This window comes from Elephantulus edwardii, unplaced genomic scaffold (assembly GCF_000299155.1).
Source record: "Elephantulus edwardii isolate Elephantulus edwardi_28Jun2011 unplaced genomic scaffold, EleEdw1.0 scaffold00291, whole genome shotgun sequence".
In the NCBI taxonomy this organism is placed as follows: domain Eukaryota; kingdom Metazoa; phylum Chordata; class Mammalia; order Macroscelidea; family Macroscelididae; genus Elephantulus; species Elephantulus edwardii.
The window spans coordinates 1,776,340-1,785,359 of NW_006400041.1; positions in this window are offsets into that span (position 1 = coordinate 1,776,340).

The window sequence follows — 9,020 nt, forward strand, 5'->3', positions numbered from 1 at the left end:
TTTCCTCTAGTAATTCTTCCACAACTTTTTCAGTGCCTTTACTTGCTTCTTCCTTTTCTGGGATTCCAATGATGCACATGTTATTTTTCTTGATGGTGTCCCACATTATTCTTAGGTTTTCTTCTTTTTCCTTCTTTTTTGAGTCTGCTTTTTGCTCTAGCAGATCAGTGGTGACAATTTTGTCTTCCTTTTCACTGATTCTGTGTTCCATCTCATCACCTTTGCTCATATGACCCTCCATCGTGTTGACAACCTCTGAAACATTGGACCTTATATTTTGAATGGTGGATTCTTGTTTTTACAGTGCTACTAATGCCTCATTTGTTTTCTCTGAAATGTTCTGCATTGTTGTTGTTGTTTTTTAGCTCCTCCTGGTCTTTGCTTGTAGTATCCTGTAATTCATCAAGTTTGTCTTTCATCCATTGGATATATTCAGTCACTCCTCTTTTAAATTCTGTGTCAGAAAGTTCCATGAGACTTGATGGCTTCAGGGAATCCACTGATACTGTGTCGCCCTTTGTGAGTGACATCTTGCTTTGCTCTTATGTATTGTGTGGGATAGTTTGCTTTCTCTGAGTCATTGATATATTCTTGATCTAAAGACAATGCTCTTGAGATCAGTCGGGCAGCTACCAAACTTGTGCATTTCTCTGAATTTCTGACTTGAGAGTAATGTCAGTTTAGAGCCTGCTAGGGCAATCTCTTGTTGGTAAGACAGGTCAAGGTGCTCCTGATTAAAGGCAAGTTGATGGCCTGGACATGTAGGCACTGGTGTGGAGCCAAATGGGGTGAGGCAGGCAAAGGATTGGGGTGATCGTAAGGGCAGGTCAAACACTTGGGGGACCTTGCTCAAACCTCTGCTGTCTCAGTGTGCTCATGATTGGGGTCCCTACTCAAATTCCTGCTGTCCATTTCCTACCCATTTCTCAGTGTTCCCTGCCTGGTGGCACTTATGCAGGTGCCCTCACACAACAACCCCTGCTCCAGCAGAGTCCTGGATCCGACAGGATCCGACAATTCAAGGTCAAATTCCCACCGACCCACTAGCTTCTGGCTGGTCTGCAGAGTCCACAGAAGCCAGCTGGCTGGCTCATTTTGGGCAGTTGGTGTAGCCCAAGGGAGCTCATCCAAATTCCCCACTAGTGGGCACACCCTTAGGTGCTCTCCCAGGTAATCAGCAATGGCCCAGTAAAACCAGCCAGGATCCTACCAGCCTTTCTCCTTCCAGATTAGTTCCACAGCAGCTGGGTTGATAACTCTGGGTGATGGCTGGATCTGCGGTGGTGCCCTGAGGTCATAGGGCTGTGTCGGGGGCTGAGGTGTGTGGTTGTGGAGCTGCAAGGGGGGGGGCAGGGGAAGGGTTGAAAGCAAGGGACTAGGGGGCACAGGGCTTGGACAGTATCACCAAGAGGTATGGGGCGGGGCTTGGGCGTTGCTCGTGGTTCATGCTGCGCCACTCTGTGTGTTGGGGTCACACAGGTGCGGGCTGCAGGGGCATCACACAGTGGCAGGTAGTTGTTTCTCCTCTGGGGTCACATGGTGTTCGCTCCTCTGGAGTTCCGTGGTGGCTGGCAAACTATTGCTCTTCCCAGGTCTCTTTGCAGCTCTCTTTCTTCCTTTTTAATGTGTTTGCCTATTACTATGAATTGCCCCCTGAAGACTGCCTTAGCTGCATCTCAGAGGTTTTGGCATACTGTATTTCTGTTTTCATTTGTTTTGAAGACCTTTTCTTTTTATTTCATTCTTTATTTCTTCTATAACCCAGTCATCTTCTAGCAGAGTGTAGTTTAACTTTTACATGGGTGGTTTTATAAGCTTTATCATCTTGTTGTTAATTTCTGGTCATGGCATTGTGTTCTGAGAAGACATTTTATATTATTTCAGTGGTTTTTAATTTGTTGAGGCTTGCTTTGTGTCTTAATCTTTGATTAATTCTGGATAATGTACCATGTACACCTTGAGAAGAAAATATATTGACTTTTGGTTGGGTGCAGTAACATGAAGACATTCACAACGTCGAGTTGGCTGGTGGTATAGTTAAATCTTCTGCATCTTTGTTAAGATTCTTTTGAGTTGATGTATACTTTGATGAGATAGTTTCCTACCACTATTGTGGTGCTATCTATTGTACTGAAGTATTTTGAGAAAGATCTCCAAACACACATAAAATCAGTGGAATTTGCAATTATTTTTTTATTGTTCATAACTTACTAAAGGAAACCTGGGGTCGGGGCGGGGAAGGAGAATTCAGAATTTCCAAGAACAGTTAGAAATTTGCAAATATTTAAAATGAGTGAAAAATCAGTGTATTTACCTAAAATATAACCGATATAATTTGTATGGGCAATATAAAGGAGACCCTGGATGATACAAATGGTAAGCACCTCTACTTCTCAAAAGTCAGACTTTGAAACCCCTGTGGAGAACAGTTTTATTCTGAAACAATAGGCGTCACCATTAGAAATCAACTCAATAGCAACTGAAAGTGGGTTGGTTTTGGTGGTTTGTTTGTGTTTGTTTGTTTATTTGTTTTTAAATCTCCGAGCTTATAAAATCAGCTCTTATAAAACTTAGCCGATTTCTTTTTGGCCCAATGATGTCCACTCACTTTCAGTGGAACAATTTGGGGAAAGTCTTACGATAGGTCAGAATGACAGTAAGGACAGGAAAGAACATTATGGTAAACAACATTGTGAGACTTTTGTAAAAGTTTCTAGTTATGTATATTTAGAGAATTATATTTATTTTTCAAATTATCTTTTGTAATCACAACTTTTCAGGCATAATTTCTGCAGGTAGAGCTCCCCTTCTGGAGATAAGGTTGTAGAACATAAAGCCACATATCTGTTGTGTTTGTATCATTTAGTTACTGTATCCATAGAATATTTTACGTCCGTACAGAGAGCAATGTAGGAGTCCCGCACTGTTGATGTAAACTCTGGTCTTTGTTTGCTTTACTTGAGATGAAATCTTACTCCAAGAGATGTCTGACATTCCACATGATGTAGATTTGGGTGCAGCAAAAGGATCAACAACCCAATCAACTACAAAGAACATTATGAATGAAAGTAAGTATTCTTTTAAAATTTCTATATGTATATACTTTTGAAAGTCTATTTATGTATTAAAGGTACTACCCCATCATTCTCAGGGAGCTCTGGTGGCTTAGTGATAAAATACCTGTACTGCAAATGCAAAGGTATGCAGTTTGAATCCACCAGCTGCTCCATGGGGGAAAGATTGGCAGTCACCTCCTGTGTCATTTACTGCCTCTGCAAATCTGCTGGAGGGTTCAGCTGTGGGTTGGTTCTGACTTGATGGTATATAACAACAACCCTATCATTTTAGCCTTCTGTAAGTCAGCGGCTTCTGGGGCAAAGCCACATTGCGCTTTGCAAGAAAGAATTGTCCCCAGTCCTCTCTAAAACCTTTACTGGCTGTGAAAGTCTTTGGCCTAAATTGCAAACCTCCATGTATTTGGAACAATTCCTGGGAGGTAACACCAAGCAGTTTCTTGTACTCTGGAGAAAGGAAAGGATTTACTTTGTAAGTGGAGTTCACCAGTCTTGACAATACCTGAGTGGTAGCATACTTTCTCTCTTAACATACTGAATATAGTCACTCTGTAAATCTAAAAAGCAACATTTCTTCAGTCCTTCCAGAGGCCTGGACAGTTATTAATACCCTGTTCTATAACCAAAAACCCCACAAACTTATCACTAGCAAGCTATTCCCAATTCATGTGATGCCATGTGCCACAGACACATGTATTCTTAGGTGTGATCTTTCTGGAAACAAATTACCAACTCCTTTTCCCACGGAATCACTGTGTGGCTTTAAACTACCAGCCTTCTGGTTAGTAGTTGGTTTACATCAGCCAGGTACCTCCATGAAAAGTAAGACTGAGATAAAAATAGAGTATGACCTAGGGGAAACACTAGGAAAATGTATTCTTCTCTAAAGCAGGTTCATATTATTTAAAAGGAAAATTCACATTGAGAGTAAAAACAGGTAATAAAGATAGAATCTTATTTCAGAAATCTGCCAGCAGTACATGAAAGTACATTGTACTGCTGTTTTGCACACACAATGGATTCAGCATTCTCCATTAGTTGCCCTCAATATCTGTCTAGGCTCCACATCCTGAAGTCAGAAATCCAAGGATACTTCTCTCTCAGCTCAATTAAACTCATTATTGCCAAGTCAGAACCAACTCATAGCTGACATTCCAGTGGGTTTTCAGAGGCACTATATCTCATGAGAGGAGATTGGCCATCTTTCTCCCATGGAGCGTCTGGTAGCTTCACACTGCCTGCCTTTGGGTTGACAACTTCTTACTACTCACTAGGTCTATGTTGATATATTAACTGTAAAAAACATTTCCAGGTACAACTGGGATCCTGTACTTACATTTCAAGCTAAAATTTTAAAATGAAATATGGCTTTTGGGTATGATGATTGGTTAGACAGATGACGTTCTGACCCTCTTCTCAGAAGTCTCCAGGACATGGAGAAAGATGATAATTCTGTAACCCTGGGTTTAAAAAGAACAGACAAAGAAGTACTCAAAAACTAAGGAACAAACAGGATGAAAACATAGAATAAGGAAATGAATTGCACCCAGAATGATGACAGTATGGCAAGGCTATTCTGAACAGCTAGGGTCTGCTTTGTGTGTAAACCCAGAACTGTGTGGTGATGCCCACCATCAGCTAGCTAACAGTGGGAAAAGTGCAATCTCCTGCCTTGTCCCCTATGTCCTCCTGGAGGACAGAAGAGTGATTTTCCCCTCCCTCTCTGGACCTCAGCCTCCTGAGATGGTTGGCAGTGATCTTCTGGTTCATCCCAGCTCCCTATGAGATGGAGATGGGGTGACCTGGGCCTGGCCTGCAGTCAGCTCCTGGACTGATGAGAGAGCTGCCTCTAACAGGGGCCTTGCCTCTGACTGGGCACCCCTTAGTGGTGTACTCCATGACCACTCTTAGGGATGTGGAGGGTATACCATCTTTGAGGGTTTTAGGCTGGCAGAGATAGTGTCTTCATGCAGGCCTGGTTGCTCTGAATGGGTGCCTTGCATGCATCCATTCCTTAGGCTAGAAGACACCATCCCTAACCAAGGGGACTAGCCCAGAGTCCCCTGAGGTTAGCAGAAACTCTGTTCCAGACTAAATCTCCCCACCTTGACCAGAAGAAGTGCTACCACTTCTGGCTCACATCTTAGGGCCTCGACCACTTCAGACTAGTAGAAACTCTGACCTAACTGGGCACCTCAACTCTAACATTTTGCTGGATTGGCAGACACACTATACCAGGCCAGCTATCCAGTGTTCACCCACCACAGCAGTGACAAGAGCACCAGTCAGATTCCCAGTCCACCTCCCTCCAAGGCCCCTCCTTTTTTCTCTCTCATTTTAAAATATCTCATAGGTTTTGGGATATTTGTTTGCTAGATACTTTGCTCTTATGTTTCTATATCTTCTGATTTATTTCCACTCCAGTTCTATTCTTTTCTCTTCCTGGTCTTTTATCTCTTTTTATTTTATTTTTTATCTTTTCTTTCTGATTCTCCTTCATTTTGTACTCCTCTCATTTTTTGTTTTCTTTTGGTTTCTCTTTTCTTGTTTTGTCTTTTTGGGGTATTTCTGTTTTCTTATGTTGTCTCTCTTGTTCTTCATCCCCTCTGACAAGAAAAAGGACAGAGAAGATTGTTGAAAATTTGCTGGAAGAAAACTTTCTAAATATAATGAAAAAGGGGAAAATAAGCAGTCATGAAGCTTCGCAAACTCCAAACAAGATTGTTGTTTTTGTTGTTAGGTGCCATGAACGCAAGTACAACTCATAGTGACCCTATGACTAACTGAACTGAACCCTGTCCTATCCTGTGCCATCCTCACAATCACTGACACAGTTGGGTCCATTGCTACAGTCATTGTGTCAACCCACCTGGTTGAGAGACTTCCTCTCCTTCCCATTCATCCACCTTCCCAAGCATGATGTCCCTCTCCAAGGAATAGTCTCTACTAGCAACACGGCCAATGTATGTGAGGTGAAGCTTTATAATTTTTGCTTCCACGGAGCACTCTGGCTTCTTGACATATCTGTTTGATAGATACCAAATTAAAAAATGACCCCAAAACATATAGCTTCCAAGTTTTAAAAAATTAAAGAAAAAATACTGAAAGTAAATATAAAGAGTTACCTACAGTGGAGAATCAATACAACTAAGATCCATTTTCTCAGAACAAACCATGAAGACAGGAAAACAATGTTATTGTCATTGCTAATGTGATCAATTAATATATGAGGTAACGTTTGGAACAATATGTCAACAGAGAACTGCCAGATGTGCAGGCTGGATTTAGAAGGGGTCGTGGTACTAGGGGTATTATAGCTAATGTTAGATGGATCTTGGCAGAAAGCAGAGAATACCAGAGGAATGTCTATTTGTGCTTCATTGACTATGCAAAGGCTTTTGACTGTGTGGATCACACAAGCTATGGCTGATTCTGAGAAGAATGGGAATCCCAGAACATTTGATTGTGCTAATGCGAAACCTGTACTTGGACCAAGAGGCAGTCGTCAGAACAGAGCAGGGAGACACTAGATGGTTCAAAATAAAGAAAGGGGTCTGTCAGGGATGTATTCTGTCTCCATACCTTTTCAGTCTGTACATAGAACAGATCATCCAAGACACTGGGCTGTACGAGGAGGAATGTGGCATCAGGATTGATGGAAGAATCAACAACCTGTGTTATGCAGATGACACAGTGCTGCTTGCTGAAACTGAGGAGGACCTGAAGTGCTTTATGCAGCAAGTCAAAGACTGCAGTCTTCAAGAAGGATTGAAGCTCAACATCAAGAAAACAAAGATTCTCACCACTGGGCCAATTGGCAGCATCAGTATGGATGGTGAAGAGATTGAGATTGTTAACAGTTTTAGTTTACTTGGTTCCACAGTCAACACTCTTGGTAACAGTAGCAAGGAAATCAGGAGATGAATTGCATTGGGAAAGTCAGCTGTCAGAGACCTCTCAAGAGTACTGAAGAGCACCGACGTCAGTCTGGAGACTAAGATACACCTGATCCAGGCTATAGTCTTTGCAATTATATGCTATACATCAGAGAGTTGGACAATGAATAGGGATGATAGAAAGAGAATTGATGCCTTTGAGCTGTGGTGCTGGAGTGTTGAATATACCATGGACTACTAGGAGAACAAACAGGTTTGTCCTGGAGAGGGTGAAGCCAGAATGCTTCTTGGAGTCAAAGATTCTGAAGCTTCGTCTGACATACTTTGGGCATGTTGCAAGGAGGGACTGGTCCTTGGAAAGGGATATCATGTTTGGGAGAGTGGAGGGAGGGCACAGGAGAGGAAGATCCTTGATGGGATGGAGCGATTCTGTGAGTAGAGTGGTGGGAATGAGTGTGTTTAAGATGGCGAGGTTGGCACAGGATAGAATGGCATTTAGGGCTCTTGTACGTAGGGTCGCTATGAGTCGCAAAAGACTCGATGGCACATAGCAATACAACAATAGTGACCTGCACTACAGATCCGAGCCTATCCTGCACTATCTTCCTGGTCTCTGTCATTCTTGAGTCCATTTTGATAGTCACTGTTCCGACCAATCTCACTGAGGATTTTCTTCTCTTTTTGTGACCCCTGAGGAAGAAATGGGGTTGCTTTCATAGTTAAAAAAGTCATTTCTAGATCCGTCTTGAAGTACAATATTGTGAGTAACAGGTTAATATCCATACGTATACAAGGAAGTCCAGTGAATACCACTATCATTCAGATATATGCATCTACAACCAGAGCCAAAGAAGAGGAAATAGATGATTTCTACAAACTTTTACAGTTGAAAATTGATTAAACATGCAATCAAGATGCACTGATAATATAGGGTGACTAGAATGCAAAAGGTGGGAACAGAGAAGAAGATCCAGTAGTTGGAAAACATGGACTTGGTGACAGAAATGGAGCTGGAGATAGAATGATTGAATTTTGCGCAATCAATGACTTATTCATTGCAAATATGTTCTTTAACAGACCTGACACCTTGCTGCAGAGGGTCAAGGACTGCAGCCTTCAATATGGATTGAGGCTCAATGTCAAGAAGACAAAGATTCTTACCACTGGACTAATTGGCAGCATCAGGATGGATGGTGAAGAGATTGAGCTTTAGTTTGCATGGCTCCTGCTAGCTCCACAGTCAACACTCTTGGCACCAGCAGCCAGGAAATTAAAAGACGTATTGCCATGAGAAAGTCTGCTGTTAGGGACCTCTCCAAAGTACTGAAGAGCAATAGTGTCTCTCTGGAGACTAAGGTGCATCTGATACAGGACATGGGCTTTGCAATCACTCGTTATGTGTCAGAGAGTTGGACAATAACTAGGGAGCATAGAAGGAGAATTGATGCCTTTGAGCTATGGTGCTGGAGAAGAGTATTGAGGGTACCATGGACTGCTAGGAAAACAAACAGATTCATCCTGGAGTGGGTTAAACCGGGTGGCTCCTTGGAGGCAAGGATTCTGCGTCTTCGTCTGACAAACTTTGGACATGTTGTAAGGAGGGATGGGTCCTTGGAGAGGGACATCAAGCTTGGTAGGGTGGAGGGACAGCACAGGAGAAGAAAGCCCTCTATGAAGTGCATTGATTCAGTGACTGGGGTAATTGGGACCGTGTGATTGGGACAGGACAGAGCAGAGTTTAGGGTTGTTGTACATAGGGTCTCTGTGACAGCAGCACATAACAACAACCAGCTATCTCAGCATGATGTCAGTCTTCAAAGATTCCTCCTAAAAAAATTCTCAGAGTAAGTGAGATGAATTTTACCATCCTAGCCTCTAAAGAGGCTTTAGGGCTGCAGCGACTGCAGATAAGCAAGGACAGGCGTTTTCCACAGGTACCCAGGATTTCCGGCGGGCGGCCCTCAGGCCAGAAGGGGAAACATAATCTACACAGAAGTTCTACAGGACACATCACCTTCCCTTGGAGACAGCACAACTAAACTTAAGAGAC